Source organism: Xenopus tropicalis, chromosome 5 (genome assembly GCF_000004195.4).
Source record: "Xenopus tropicalis strain Nigerian chromosome 5, UCB_Xtro_10.0, whole genome shotgun sequence".
Classification (NCBI taxonomy): Eukaryota; Metazoa; Chordata; class Amphibia; order Anura; family Pipidae; genus Xenopus; species Xenopus tropicalis.
Window position 1 is genome coordinate 109,171,555 of NC_030681.2, and position 15,570 is coordinate 109,187,124.

Below are 15,570 nucleotides of genomic sequence, written 5' to 3' on the forward strand. Positions count from 1 at the left end.
CTACCCAAAATGCCATCCCACTGGCTAGAATGTAAATCGGCGGTGGGATGGCATACGCAGCCCCGAAATCGCCGTTTTCCTCTCAAAGCAATTTCGCCGATTTCGGCAAATCACCGCAAGGCGTATGCCATCCCACCAGCGATTTACATTCTAGCCGGTGGGATGGCATTTCGGGAGATTAGTCGTCCGCGACAAGGGAGTTTTGTTGTGCAGCGACTAATCTTCCCGTCTGTCACAGCCCTTAGAGATCCTGTTTTAATGGGAGGAGATGCCACCAATAATACTTCAGCAGAATTAGATTTGTGTTACCTTTAGTCTCCAAAGAAGCATAGACATAGGGGCAGAAGATTTAAGAAAAAAATAATTCTTTTGACATTTTGGGGCCAATTCACTAAAGGTCGATAACACTTATTGCATGCTTTTTTGTGTTAAAAAGTATGCAATAATTAATTCCCAATTCATCAAAGTCATTTCACATGTGTTAAGACGCATATCGTATGCGCAAAAAACATATTATTTACCTTGTATTGGGAAAGTAATGGTTATGTGCGTAATATCGTGCGCTAATATAGCAAGCGGCGAAATATATTGCGCACAGCGGGAAATAATGCACGCGCCGGAAAATAACGCAAGAAAAACATTCATCAAGAGTTAAATAACGCAGAGAACATTGGGCCCGATTCACTAAAGTCCGGAATAAGGAGTGCTATTTATAGCATGCGTTAAAAATCTTATCACTTCTTATTTTTTGCTCGATTCACTAAAAGGACACTTGTCATAATTAAGAAGCGATGTTCTTGCCGTTATTTATCTTGCGACGACATATTTTTAAGCAACGTGCTGCGTAATATGTTGTGCGCTGCGTAATATATTGCTTGAAAATATGTCGTCGCAAGATAAATATCGCCAAGAACATCGCTTCTTAATTATGACAAGTGTCCTTTTAGTGAATCGAGCGAAAAATAAGAAGTGATAAGATTTTTAACGCATGCTATAAATAGCACTCCTTATTTCGGACTTTAGTGAATCAGGCCCATTGAGTCTTAATTATGACAAGTGTCCTGAATCGAGCGTTAAGTCGCAAAAAATAAGAAGCGATAAAATTTTTAACGCATGCTATAAATAGTGCTCGTTTTATTGACCTTTAGTGAATCGGCCCATTTATGTGAAAAATGACACAACTCTTCATGACATGAGAAAGAGAGGAGTGCATAATCTATTAATGTGATTATGAGTATTATACTTTTTGATATTCAATTTGTTTTTGTTTTCTTTAAATCATATAACGGATGTCTTTACCTGTAAAGTTGAGGTACTAAGGGACCTGTGATTCCTGTCTTAGAGAAACAAGAAAAGGGACTAAAACAATGCTCTACATGTGATTATAAACAGAAAATTTTGAATAAAGAGAAAAAAATTGTTTTACAAATGTAAAAATAGTAGTTTTTCTTGCAATGTGTGTTGGCTGTTAAGGTATGCCTTTGCAGGTCACCTTATGCGCAGCCTGTTCCCTAGTGCACTCTACCTAAATACATATAATTATCCACTACCTCTACCTTATTCACAGGGCCCCTCTTCCCCATCCTCACTAAATTAAAGACTGGGATCCTAACAAGGCTAAAGCTGGCCATACACGGGCAGATCCGCTCGCTTGGCGACAGGGCCGGAACTAGGGGTAGGCAGAAGAGGCAGCTGCCTAGGGCGCAAACACTGGGGGGCGCCAGGCAGGAACCTCTCCTGCCTACCCCTAGCTCCTTTTTCATTGCCCCTGCCGCTTGTCAATATGCGGTGGGGGCAATGAACTATCGCGTAGCTGCCGCCCCCCCTCCCCCAGAACTGCGCATGCGCGCTGAAACGCGAGGGGGGAAGGTGCAGGGGCGAGGTGGCCGACCGGGTTGCCTAGGGTGCCCGGTCGGCTTGGCCCTCCCCTGCTTGGTGATATCGCCAAGTGAGCGGATCTTCACCCGATATCCCCACCTACGGGTGGCGATATTGGGGAGGCATGTAGGTGAATCCGATCGTTTGGCCCTGGGGCCAAACTATCAAATTTTGCACGCGCCAATGGGGCAGTCGGTTCGGGGACCACATCAACGAGCCGATGTGGTCCCCGATCCGACTGGATTTTCTAACCTGGCCGATCCATATCTGCCCAATTTCAGGCCAGATATCCGTCGGCCAGGCCCCTCGGTTCTGCCCCTACACGGCCGATAAGCTGCCGATATCGGCAGCTATAATCGGCCCGTGTATGGGGAACTTAAGAATAGAAATCTCAAAGATCTTATCAAAACTAGTTAAAAGTACAACAATGATAATCTCTTCGCTTAAAGTAGGACCAAATAGTCAATAAAATAATTAAAACACTAATCAATAATGTAAATCATTCTCTCAAGAAAATAAATTATTACATGTGTAGGGGGTCAAAGAGCCTTTCCCCCTATTTTTTCTGTCTGTGACATCATACAGACCGGTTACAAGCTGGAGAGCAATGTAAGAACCATGCCAGTACCAGATCTAGTAAAGGAGAGAGTAGCAGAGAGAGTAAGTAAAGGAGCTGTCGAGAACACTGAAGGCTGCGCTGTGCTCAGCTTGCAACAAGTCTTGAGTTCCAGCCTCATACAGGGGGTTAGTTCTGCATCCTGTTCAGCTGCTATGGATGCCTGTTACCATCCTTGTGTGTCCTCTGTGTGAGGACAGGTATGAGCCTGCTATGTGGGAGGAACTGCCTTATCCAAAGGGAGAGGTACTTTGTGGCAAGTACAGTAGTACCTGGGGTGCTAAAGAGCTCTTGGGGAAGGAACATTTTGCCAGGGACTGAATTGAGCAAGGACATTTGTACATCCAGAGCATGGGACTGTGGCACCTTGAGACTGTGCAAGGTGTTGATAGGCCACATGGGTTCCCCAGAGCAGGACTTACATATATTATAAAATCTGTTCATGCTTTACTCTTTATATAAAGTCATCTTGGTTACTGCAACTGTGTGTGTTTTATTTCCTAGTGGAATTCCCCTGAGGTGTACTCCTCAGTGCCCAAATATTGTGCTTTAATAAAAGCCCCCGAGGTCCATTTTTAAAGAAGTTCTGTTTAATCTCTTGATTCCTAAATCTGATTCTTTACACTAATCTTTATAAGATATCTCATAATATTATTTAAAAATGGGACTTTCTCTTTTATTGATTCTTATGTTTGTGGTTGTGGTTAGGGAATTTGATTAATTGACTCCACTAAAGAAAGGACTGATGTGATTAATGAAACATGTCATAATATGTTGGTAAAAATAAAGTCAAATAATTTGTGTGCATTTGATTTTACCTTCTGCTTATTAATGTGATCTCTGGTTATACAGGTTGGGCAAAACGTTCAACAAAATGTTTATTTATTGATCTACATCAACAGAATTGACCTCAAACATGGTACCCGTTGTCTTTTGTTAAAACCACAATCCCAATAAACCCTGACAAGTAAAGGATGCTGGAAGTTTTAGTTCAATAGAAACTGGCAGATTGCTGGTGGAGCATGAATGATCAACATACACAGACAAAATCATTCATTTATGTAACACATATATCTCTTTATATTTTTTGTTGTACTGTATGTTCTATTTATATTTGAACTTGATGGTTGAATTTGTTTCAGACCTAATGAATATAAAATGCAATCACATTTTTCCTGTCCTTGACAAGTTTGTTTGGTTATTTTTTGTGTCCGAATGACCCATATGTGTTAAACTGCAAGGTATAAAAGTCATCTCCATGGCAACAAGAGCTGCCAGATAAAAATCAGAACCTCTCGCTGCTGGTGCTCTATTTAAATGTGAGTGGAGCTTATTCTTTATGTATTCTTTATGTATATGTGAAATCACTTTATTTCAAGTGCTTAAAGGAGCCCAAATGAGAGAACATAGGGTTAATGTAATAACACACACAAGGGTTGATTCACTAAAGGTTGATAAGCGTTATTGCATGCTTTTTTGCGTTTAAATTGACGCAAAAAAAAAATGCGCAATTCACTTAAGTATTATCACATGCGTTAAGTTGCATATCGTGTGCGTTAAATAGTGCGCAACCGCATGTGTTAATTTTACCGCATTGCGTTAATTCTCGCGGAAAAATAATACTAACGCATGATTCACAAACACTTAGACGCCCTAAATATCTCATTAGTCTGTGCAAAAATTAACACCTACTTGGGCAGGCGGTAAAAAAGTACAGTTCGTGAGCTTTTGGCAACACAATAAGGACTTTGCAGTGGGATTTATTCAAGTATGTGTTGGCCCTAGAGTGATGCAGCCTCCAGTTTGCAGGGAAATGGTCATTTTCAGAACAGTAGTTTTCCAAAAGTAATGGCGTGTATGGCTAATATGGCTGCAGTTTTTTGCATGCGGCAACAGTTTGTGCGCGCTGCGTTAATTAGCGTGCGATGCGTCAAATACTGCACGGAAATAGTCTTCGCGACTTAAATAACAGCATCGCGTCTAAATTAACGCAAGTATCCTTTTAGTGAATCGTGCGTTAAGACGCGATAAAATTTTTAACGCATGCTATAAATAGCGCTTGTTTTATCGCACTTTAGTGAATCAACCCTACAAAGTTTGCTTTTTGAAAACAAGCATCAGATGCTATAGCTCATCAAGCCTAGATCAAACTTTGTGTTATATTATATTATCCCTATTGGTTTATTATTATTCTGCACACAGCATCTGAACATCAAGAACATATGTTCTAACTAAGGTAAAATATGGCAGTGCCATGCAGTATTGTGCAGGGATTTTACTTTTCTACATGCAACCTTATGGACTAGACTCCATCAGAGGGAATGGTTAGTTTATTATCAAAAGAGTCAGCAAGATTAATTTTATCATAAGCCTATTGACCTGCCTGTATGTTTTTGGAGCATGGAAGGAAAACTGAGTAGCTGGAGAAAACCTATGCAGACATGAGGATAACATAATTCTCAATAAAGATAGTTCCTTGCTCAGAGTCAAATCCAAGCCCACAGCACTTCACAGCAAAAAAGGTAAATTTTGTGTCAGAACAGTGCCCTTAGTTTAATATGCTTACATACATACTGTACTGTATATACTTCAATCCTTCAAAAAAAAAAGTACAATACAGTACAGTTCTGTTGCCACCCTGGCATCCTTTCTTTGTGATTGTAGAGCAATGGGATGGGAGCATGTTTAAATTTTCTACAGTGAGGTCATACTACATTTAGTATTAGAGAGTATAGGTCTCTTATACAGCGGCAGTGTTACAATTTTTCTTTAGGGCCTCCAATAGGTGTCTGAGAATCAACTTTAATTGAGCTAAACCCCTTCTTGGGACAACTAACTGTTTTGCAGACAGATAAATGCCTGTGCATGTTTGGAGCAGAGTGTTTAGAACTTATGCTTGTCTGACCTCTACTTTTTATATGAAGAGAAGACACGTGGGGCTAGATGGTGTGTTGGTATGCAGTGTGAAGTGTTTATCACTTTCCTAAAGGGCAGTGTCTATTTAGAGTTAACCTGTACACTGGAGGGCAAAGTTTTACATTGCCATTTAGATTAAATAACAAGTGCATAATAGGTGTAATAGAATAAATAAATATAATACAATTAAAGATTTAGAATACCAGATCCTGTAACTCTGTCATTTCCTTTATAATTCCATTCTCACACTGCATTCTATGCTGTCGTATTACTGCTCCCACAGCATATCTGCCGACATTTTTAAAGAAAATTTAAGACCCTTTAGGCCATACTTCCAATCTACCATGCACACACCCTGATACACCTAGGCACAGCCCAGATCACCAATAACCTTGTTCAGGTTCTGGTAAGCCCTTCCTCTTTTGAGGTTAGTAATTTAGGACTATTGGGATATTTGACATGGTAATCTGTTGATGGGGTACTATCACAAAAATAAAAATAATCAATTCAATAACAAGATTCAATAAAAAAAAAAAAGAATCAATAAAAATTAAAAAAAATCCCAAACCAACTGATTTTGGCACAAATCCTGCATGTAGAGAGACAGGATTTCCATGAAAATTGGTTATTTTGAACGAATGAGCTCTAATACATCTTCTAGGAAAAGGGAGGACCCCCCCAAAGGTTATACAAGACCTAACTGTTAATCAAAATTTAACTCCAACTTCTGCATAAAGAGAGAATGAAGAGAGACAGATGCTAACAGAAAGATAATAAAGAATAATTATAATATTTCAGAAATGGTACAGAATTTTTAATTGATTTTATTTTGTTAAAATGTCTTATTTTACTATGACAAAGCTTAGCAGCACAAAGCAATAATGGGTTGTTGTAATAAAAAGTATAGTCACCCATAGCTTATCAACAGGTATGGGTTACCACACCTTCAGAATATTAGACTGACTTGGGAACCAGTAAAGTAGGGCAAGAATTTTAGCCCTACTAAAGTTTGAATAAACCAATACGGGGGTCATCATCTGACATGAAAAATATATATTATCTAGAGATGTAGATTGCTGAAGGGCAATTTATCCCTGGTAATGTTTAATTAAGTTTGAGCAGCAGTTTTCCTTAATGAATCAATCCTATATATAAGTAGTTTAATTCAATGTGCCACTTACATGCCCAGAATAAAAGTGAGAATAGTGAAATAATAGCTTTAGGCAAAAGGCTATGCGTATAGGTCTTTTTTCCAACATTAACTACCATATAACTATATTTTAAGTATAGAACATAATTATTCTTGGCTGTATTTTTCCTCTGGGCTCTTGGCCATGTTCTTAGCAAAAGGCAATAAGATAGTGATCAGTCCAAAGGACAAAGAAAATTATTTCTAACAAAACGATTATATATTTTGGAGAGTTGTGGATTCTTAGGCCCTTACTGTGCATATATAAATGCTGAAAAGATATCTAAAAGAATCCATTTTTTTTTAAAACACATTTTAATCTTTTAAAAAAAAAAAAACCACATTTTATTTGAGTGATTTTTCCTTCAGTGTGCCTTTAAAATGCTGAAATGATTACTTTTTCCCTTACAACATCAAAGGGCAAGAAGGTGAGACTAATACTGCTAGGTACATCAGAATGTGGGCAGTACAGCAATGTTATTGATTTGCCAAACATAAGAAAACAAAAAGATAAACAAGATGAACTCCAGTATGAAGATAAGCACCAAAATAAAATAAAGTGTTTATTAGCATGACCTCGCTGTTCTTTAATCCCTGCCAATGCGTCACTATGGAGTGAAATGCCTTCACATTGGATGCTGTGCTTCTAAGGATCTGATCTACAGTTATAAGCTTAGAATCCTCTCTCTATCACATTCCATGGCCAATTTAGTTTTATATAGGTGCATTCCACATGGTTGGGATATTGTAACTGTATTATAGGTGCTGGTCTAAATCATTGTTTGCTTCACCTCCCTTCTGCTTGCTCTGGTAGTCAATTTCCACATGGTGAGCAGGCTTGCTCTTAAGCACTTTGTGAAGAAAGGGCAAGGGCTAAAGTATTAGCTGAAAATATGCTTCCCCAATATGTGAGCTACAAGTTCGCCAGGGATGGGTTTCTAAATTAGATCAATGGAGCTTTGCAACACCAAGGTAAAAATAAAGGTAGCTGCTCTGATTGGGCTACAGTCACCATTACAAAAAGAGTGAGAGTTGGTAATGACCTGGGCTTTTCTTTAAGTAAGACTGAAATGTTCTCAAGAAAATCTACTTAAATAGAGTCAAATTAATTCCAATGGTAGAACTAAAACTCATTTATTAATATGCATATATATATATTTATTCCCCAACAATGAAATGAGGCCAGATACTGCAATACACAAATAACTGCAATACAAAGGCATCTGCAGCACAAGTACATGGGATGGCTTTTATATCTCTGACCTCAGATTTTAGTGCAACATAAAACACAAGATTAATATGTGTCATATAAGTCATTGGTCCACTGGTGTTTAGTTCCAGTTTAGCCAGTGTCCTATATGTGTGCTGTGGGGTAGTGGACAATGACACGCTGAATAAGAGTATAATGGTAATAAAACCAACATTGTAGTTATAATATTTAAAAAACTGTACATCTAGCTAATCCATGTACAATTTCTAACCATGTTGTTTTAAACAATTAGAAACATAAAAAAAACTGTGGAGCTATAAGTAAAGCGGTAGCATGACAGGGAATCTGAATCACCTGTAGCCAAATCAAATGATTATATTTAGAAAATGGCAGAATCAAATTTAGCTTGAAATCACTGATGGGAACTGCTTCTCTCTCCTGACATCATTTTCCTCTTTTCTCCACCTCCAAATTATCTCATGTCTTAACCCTGTCACTGCAGATACAGGATCCACAGCAGGGCTCTTTCACTTCTCTAATTGTGGGAGATGCTCCTGCTGGAGTGTTAGGCTGTCCCTTCTGTATGAAGAAGCAGTTCTAGCTCTCTTGGTGGTTGGGAGTTTGGAGTTGTTCTGTCTTCAGTTCCAGCCTTCCTTCTCCCTATGGTTGCAAGCTACAAATGACAATTTTTTTTGTTCATACTTTCAAGACTTCCCAAAAGCCCTTAACCCAGCTATATACACGGAAACTGTAAAACTAGAAGCTATTGTTTATGAAATCCATTTTTGGAATCCATTTTTAGCATATCCAAGGAATAGTGATGGGCAAAATGTTTTGCCAGGCATAGATTCGCGACGAATTTCTGCGTTTCACCATTTGTGGATTGTTTCGCAAAACGGATGAAAAAATTTGCAGTGGAAAAATTTGCTGTGTGTCCAAAAATCGTTGCAAGAATAGTCACGCGTCCAAAAATTGACGCAAGAATAGTCGCGGACGTCAAAAGAATAGTCGCGCGTCCAAGAATAGTCTCAAGAATTATCATTTTCACCGCTTCATGAATTTTTTGCCGTTTTGCGAATCTTTTGAAAGATTCGCAAATTTTCCGGCGAAGCAAAACGGGACAAATTCACTCATCAATAGCAAGGAAGGCTATGTTTATGTTTGAATTGTGACTACATGCTTGTTTTGCTTATTCATTAATGATACAACATTTTGTCCAAATAACCCTGGAGCTATTGCCACAACAAAACAAAAATAGACAAGCAGCATTTCTTCTAGTTAATTCAAAATATTAAACATATACTGTAAGTAGCCCACTTTAGGGTTCTTACTACTCACCATGAAACATTGCTCAATTGACCTGCAGAATCTGGGTTTGCCATTACACCATTTCAAAATAGCAAAAAGTAGACCAGTGGCACTTCTTTGAGTAGATGCCAACTTACTACCACCTTCTTAAAGGGGTGCCACTTCTTTGGCACTCCTTTAAGTAGATGAATTACCACTTGGTCCAGGGGTGTTTTGCTGTTTTGAGGTGCCACAAGTTACCCTCGGTCAACAATAAAAAATGTGCTTCTGTGCTTTTTCCCTTGGTTTTTGCACTACAAAGTATCCCTTGATTGGGTTCATTTGAAACAGTATTCAGTCAAGTGGAAGCAAGGGGAAAAGTTAGGGTCAACATTGCCCAGACCCAGAGTGCTAAGGGTTTTAGAGCAACTTAGAAACCTTGCCTTGCAAAAAATAACCTCCGTGACTTGCTAAATGTCTTTAAATAAAGTAATGCACTTCTGTACTTTTATGATTCTGTATAAAAAGTACTGCTGCCTGAAAATGAAATCCGAGTTCCACTTTGTTGTGGCTTTAAGCTATGACTTAGAAGGATAAGGATGATTGTTTTTATTACAAATACACAAATCATAAAGGTTTTCATACAACCCAAAAGGGGACTAATGTGCCTGGCCTCATGGCTTATTATGTTATTAAAGAAACAAAAACAAACCCAAAACAAATCAATACTGTTCCCAAACATAGGACAAGCATTGCCTGTAGCTGTCTGCTGGGTAGTATTTAACTTCAGATGCCCATTGGCTAAACCAGGGTGGTACAGATAAGAGAGGTTGTATGATTCAATAAACAAATGTAAAGCTTTCTTACATTTGTCTAAATTACTAGATAAGAGCATTGTGTTTTAATAGGTTTAATGTGGGCCTAAGTAAGTGAAGTAATTACCATAGTAAGTCTTTATCAAGCTTTGGACTTAAGGGCTCTGGCACGCGGGGAGATTAGTCGCCCGCGACAAATCTCCCTTGTCACGGGCGACTAATCTCCCCGAGTTGCCATGACCCGCCATCCCACGGCGAACATGTAAGTCGCTGGCGGGATGGCACACGTGGTGGCGTGATTTCGGGAAATTGCGCCGCCACGTGTGCCATCCCGCTGGCGACTTACATGTTCGCTGGTGGGATGGCGGGTCATGACAACTCGGGGAGATTAGTCGCCCGCGAACATGGAGTTTTGTCGCGGGGATTAATTTCCCCGTGTGCCAGAGCCCTAAGAAGAAAGTTGAAAAGCAATCCTTTGTAAAGTCACACAGAATCATACCCAAAGGGGCACATTTACTAATCCACGAACGTCCAAAAAGCGTCCGAATGCGTTTTTTTCATAATGATCTGTATTTTGCAACTTTTTCGAGTGCTCAATACGAAAAAGTCGCGACAATTCGCGAAAGTCGTAAAGGCTATGAAAAAGTTGCGACAATTCACGAAAGTCATTCACGAAAGTCATAATGGCTATGAAAAAGTCGCGACAATTCGCACAAGTCGTAATGGCTACTAAAGTCGCAAAAAATACGAAAAAGTCGCAAAATGTTCGTTTTCGGATTCGGATTCGTGAATTAGTAAATCAGCCCCAAAGTGTCAACATAACTCTCAAATTTAATTGACTTTCTGAACCCTTTCATGCTGTCCCATTTTGTTTTTCCATGGTGAGGCATGATCAAAAAGTAGACCAGAAAGGTCAAAATTATATTATAAATAAGGCAATATTTAGCAACCAGTATTCATCTATTATTGCTGTACCTACGTAATTACTACACTCATCTCTTCAAATATATAGGGTTTAAATTTAGAACATAAAAAACCAACATTTAATTTAAAAAGAGAGCTTCCAGGTCATTTTGTTCCTCATCGCAGTGTTTGGTTATAACACTGCACCATCATGAAGGCAAACTAAAAAAAAAAGGAGCAGTATTAGCATAGAAATACTGCAATAAAGATGACATTGCTGGTGTAGTGGCGGTGCATGCAGCTGCAGTATTTTCATGGCACCCAACGAAAGAAAAATATGTAGGTTTGTCAGATGCTTTTTATTTACCCCATAAACTTTTTTTCAAGGGAAAAATAAAACTAACCATCTTAGATAACCATCTTAGTGCACATTATTAAGTTAATTGACCTCCCATTGGGCGCTGAGTTCTGCATTTTACAGGCTTTCCCTTACTGCAGTACTGAATGCACTGCACTTGTGCTCACTTAAGTGCAAAACTTGCACTTGACTCAGGGAGTTTTGCCCATGTAAAGAAGTAGGTTGTAATACAGCAGCAACATAAGGATGTTTTTGTAAGTAATGCTTATTGCACCTGTACCACTGAATATTCACACAGATCCAAACCACCCATAAACCTGAGTAAGTTCAAGGGTTTTTTTTTATTACTTTTTAATATTTTTTTATATAACAAAAGTCACAAGGATATCCCATGATTATTTTAAGGCAAACCTTGATAAATGACATTTCAGTGGCTCCAATGCTGATCCAATCATTTACTTGAATTCAGCCTACCACCTGGTTGGATCATTGGATAAAAGAAATAAGTCATCTACAACCTAGCCAAACAAGGGAATCTTTACATGTATGTTCATCTTTAATTACATGTAAAATGCTCTTACAATCAGTTTGTGGGCATGGGCAGCTGTCACTGGGTTCAATGAGAAGACACAATCTATATAAAACCTGGGATTAAGCTCATTTGGGTTCTGCTTATTCCTACATGAGAATTTACTTACACACATGCATAAAAATGAAATGCATAAATAACCTGTTGCATTCTAGCACTGTAACTAAAGAACTTACAAGTAGACTGTTTTGATTTACATACAATGGGCACATGTACCCCCACTTTAGTTATCCATAGCAACCAATCAGCAGTTACAACTTAATTTTAATACCTTGTAGAAGGTGCTAATTCAAATACCGGTATTTATGTTTTTATGTATTTTGTTTCATTTAACTATTTTAAACATGATGACTAACAAGACACTTTAGTTGTATAAATGTTACAATGGAGGAAAACATGAATCTGGTCAGGAAGATTTGTGACCTTGCAACCAGGTTGCAGATTAAATAAGCAGTTGAGGGAAGTACCAAAGAGTAAATCAGTCAAGAACACAAACTGCAGTTTTCTAAATTAATATTGACTACATAAATTTGGGAACTTAAGGTGAACACTCCCTTTACACATTTAGAATACCATAATTTAGCACCGGGCAATGATCCCTTAAATATCATACTGTTGCTGTATCAACATTAGAAGTTAATGTAAAATTGACTTGTCAGTTCATACTGAAGTGAATGATCACTGCTCCTCTAGAATGACATTCCTTTTAGAAACAACTCAATATGAACTTTAATACAAAAGCACCCATCTGAGATCAGTCCCTTTCATCTGAAAAGCGCAGTTTAATGACCCTCAGTATGATGCTTGCATGCATAAAAATTCTATCATCCTATTTTATGGTACATTTAATGTTGATATTGGCTGATGTGATTTCTATGTCTTGATTAACAATGTGTTTTCTGCATCAGGATCATACCCTGACATTACTGTTTTTCTTCATTTCTACATAAATTGAATATAATGCAGTCCTAGAAATTGTACCAGTGAAAACTGATTGCATAAAAAATACAATAATATACTGTATGACATAGAATGTAATCTATTGTCAATCAGGGCTTCATATATTTTCAAATAGGTTTAATATTCCCACTTGAGCAAAGTATGATGAGAAAATGCTTGCCATTTTATATATTCTGACTCATAACCATTTGGAGGTGTGACCGACCAGGTTCTAATGTCCAGATATGCACTGGAGACACTAGTGTTTGGTCATATGGTGCTTGTTTTGGGCCTAATTTTAACCAAATAAAACAGTTTGTAAAATGCATGACTTGGGAAATGTATGTCCTATTACATGCAAGTTTAAATCTAATGGAATAAATTGTGACTTTTCAAACTATGATCAAGCTAGTTGTACCATCACTGACATTAACAGTGAGTTTTCCTCTAGACAGAGCTAGGACTTGCATTTAACCATGCAATTGTAGGTTCATTGGGCTGTCAGAAACTATAGCATAAGGCATGCCTATGGTTTTGAGACTGCAGTTTTCAATGGCTGCTGGCCAAAATGTGACATGTCTTCTGTAAACCATGTAGAATTAGCTATTTTGTGAAACCAGCTACTTATGACCTTAGGTAAGGCACTTTTTGTTTTAGTCCTGCAGGCACAAACATACAAGTATTAAACTGGAATTACTTCCCTTGTGTCAATAAAAATAAGGCATGCATTGAGGGTAGGCCATGTATGGGTGGGAGGTGGCAAAATAACACAAATATATTTTTATATATATATATATATATATATATATATATATATATATATATATATATATATATATATATTTATATTTATACACACACACATATATATTTCAAGTAGAGACATAATAAAACATTCATGCAGCCCAACAGTAAGTTGCTCACTTTCACATTATTTATATTTTATTCCATAAAGGATCAACTACTGAATATTTTAACTATATTACTGTACATATTATATTGCATCTTGTGGCTGCATTACTGAAAGTATCCATGTTGTGCTTATGCTCGACACCAGCCAAACTAGTTAGAGATTACCATTTTAATTCATGAACTTGTCAGTAGAACTGTCCCTATTAATGGAGGAGGAGCAATGGATAACAAGTTTAAGATTTAACTTATACAATATTATATAGATAATTAGCAGTAATTTTGGATTGCACACAACCCCCCCAAACCCCAAATCTGTTATGACAGTAAAAACTATAGCAGAGGATATAATTGATGAATAAATAAAAGATTTAAGTTTTTGTAAATCTGACATCTGTACATATGAAACAAAATGAAAAATAAAATGTACACATACCTTTATTTCATAGACCCCTGCCTTCCACATGTTTAAACTCTGCTTTAATTCCTTGTTCACTTTCCTTAATATCTTTTCTGTGGACTGACTCGAAATTATGATCCATGGAAATAAAATTCCTCAAATCTGTGGCAGACTTACAGTAGTTTTGCGCTGGACAAGTAACTTTCGAATCCTGCCAGAAAAAGGTAAGTGTCATTAGACCATTAACACTGTCCTTGGCTCTGTCACCTTATTGCAAAGGCAGAAAGGGAAGCGTTAAAGAAACAAACTCCAGGCACATTCTGTGCTGTATAGATGCATGAGAAGTCTTTTGCTTTTCCAACAGCTTTGTTGAGGCAGTGCTTACCCAAAGATTGCAGAAGTTGAAATCCTGACCCATTGAGACCCAGTCCAGGTATCCATACAGAGATCAGACCACAAGGTACTTAAAACAAAGAGCCATGACTTAAAGAAAAAACCTCAGTGCTGCACCAAATGGAAGCATTTCACACTCTTCTGAAACACTGAATCACATTCTTGATTCCCACATATAATATTGATAATGTCATTTCCCCCCTTTGATCTAATCTTGCTCGACAACCACGTCCTTGAAATCTATTTGTTTTTCTAAAGGCAAGTTCGATCTAAGAAAATATCTCATTGCTAACACTCTTGAATTTTCCCAGAGGAAAGAAATCTCTCTTTTTCAATTACCTATTATTCCCTAGAACAATAATCAAAGAGGAAAACAAAGAGATCCAGTCCTGTTTCGCAGCAAACAAACATGCTCCGTAGCTGTCTGAAACACAATCCTTTCTCCTGTAAATGTTAGGTCCTCTGAATTAGGGAGATACGAACGTATAGCTCTGGTACCAGTCAGTCTCTCTGATTCATCAGGGAGTCTCCTTGGTAACTAGCTGTTCCTCTCTGATGATTCCTATTATATCAAAGCTCTCGCAATTTAAAGGTAAAACAGTCTAAGGAAAATAAACCAGTGCATCCACTATATGCCTGTTTACTAGAAATAGGTTTAGCTTATGTCTTTAGGTACTAGAGATTTCATATCAATTCTATTTATGTAAATGCATTAACACATGTCTGAGGCATAGGTACTGGAAACAGACACATACGTATTTAGACTTATTACAAATGGTTAGAGGATGTCAATTACAATAATTCTGTTACAAAGATAAATTAAAGTAGAGCTTTATGATTCTTGTTTTTTCTATGCAGGAACATATAAATACAGCAAACTAATATAAAGACTTGTGAAGTGTTTTATTACATTTTTGTTGATTTTTATGAAATATACTTTACCAGAAGCATATTAATGTAATATACTGACCAAGAGAAGAATTGAAAACAGAGAAATGTTTTCAAAGTTTTTCTTTTGCTTTTTTTTACCCTTATCGTGCTCTTTCTTTCTTTCTTTCTTTCTTTCTTTCTTTCTTTCTTTCTTTCTTTCTTTCTTTCTTTCTTTCTTTCTTTCTTTCTTTCTTTCTTTCTTTCCTTTCTTTATTCATATATATATAACCTCTCTATC

At 37.5% G+C, this 15,570-nt stretch overlaps 1 protein-coding gene across 1 annotated transcript in view; it reads right to left on the minus strand.

Moving 5' to 3' along the window:
• Positions 1–14,883, minus strand: part of kcnmb2 (potassium channel subfamily M regulatory beta subunit 2) — a 117,442-nt gene extending 102,559 nt beyond the window's left edge. The window contains exons 1-2 of the mRNA XM_031902608.1: positions 14,395–14,883; positions 14,046–14,220 (exon numbers count right to left, since the gene is read on the minus strand). The gene's annotated coding sequence lies outside the window, so the exon portion shown is untranslated. The remainder of the gene's footprint in view (positions 1–14,045; positions 14,221–14,394) is intronic.
• Between the last annotated feature and the right edge of the window lie 687 nt (positions 14,884–15,570).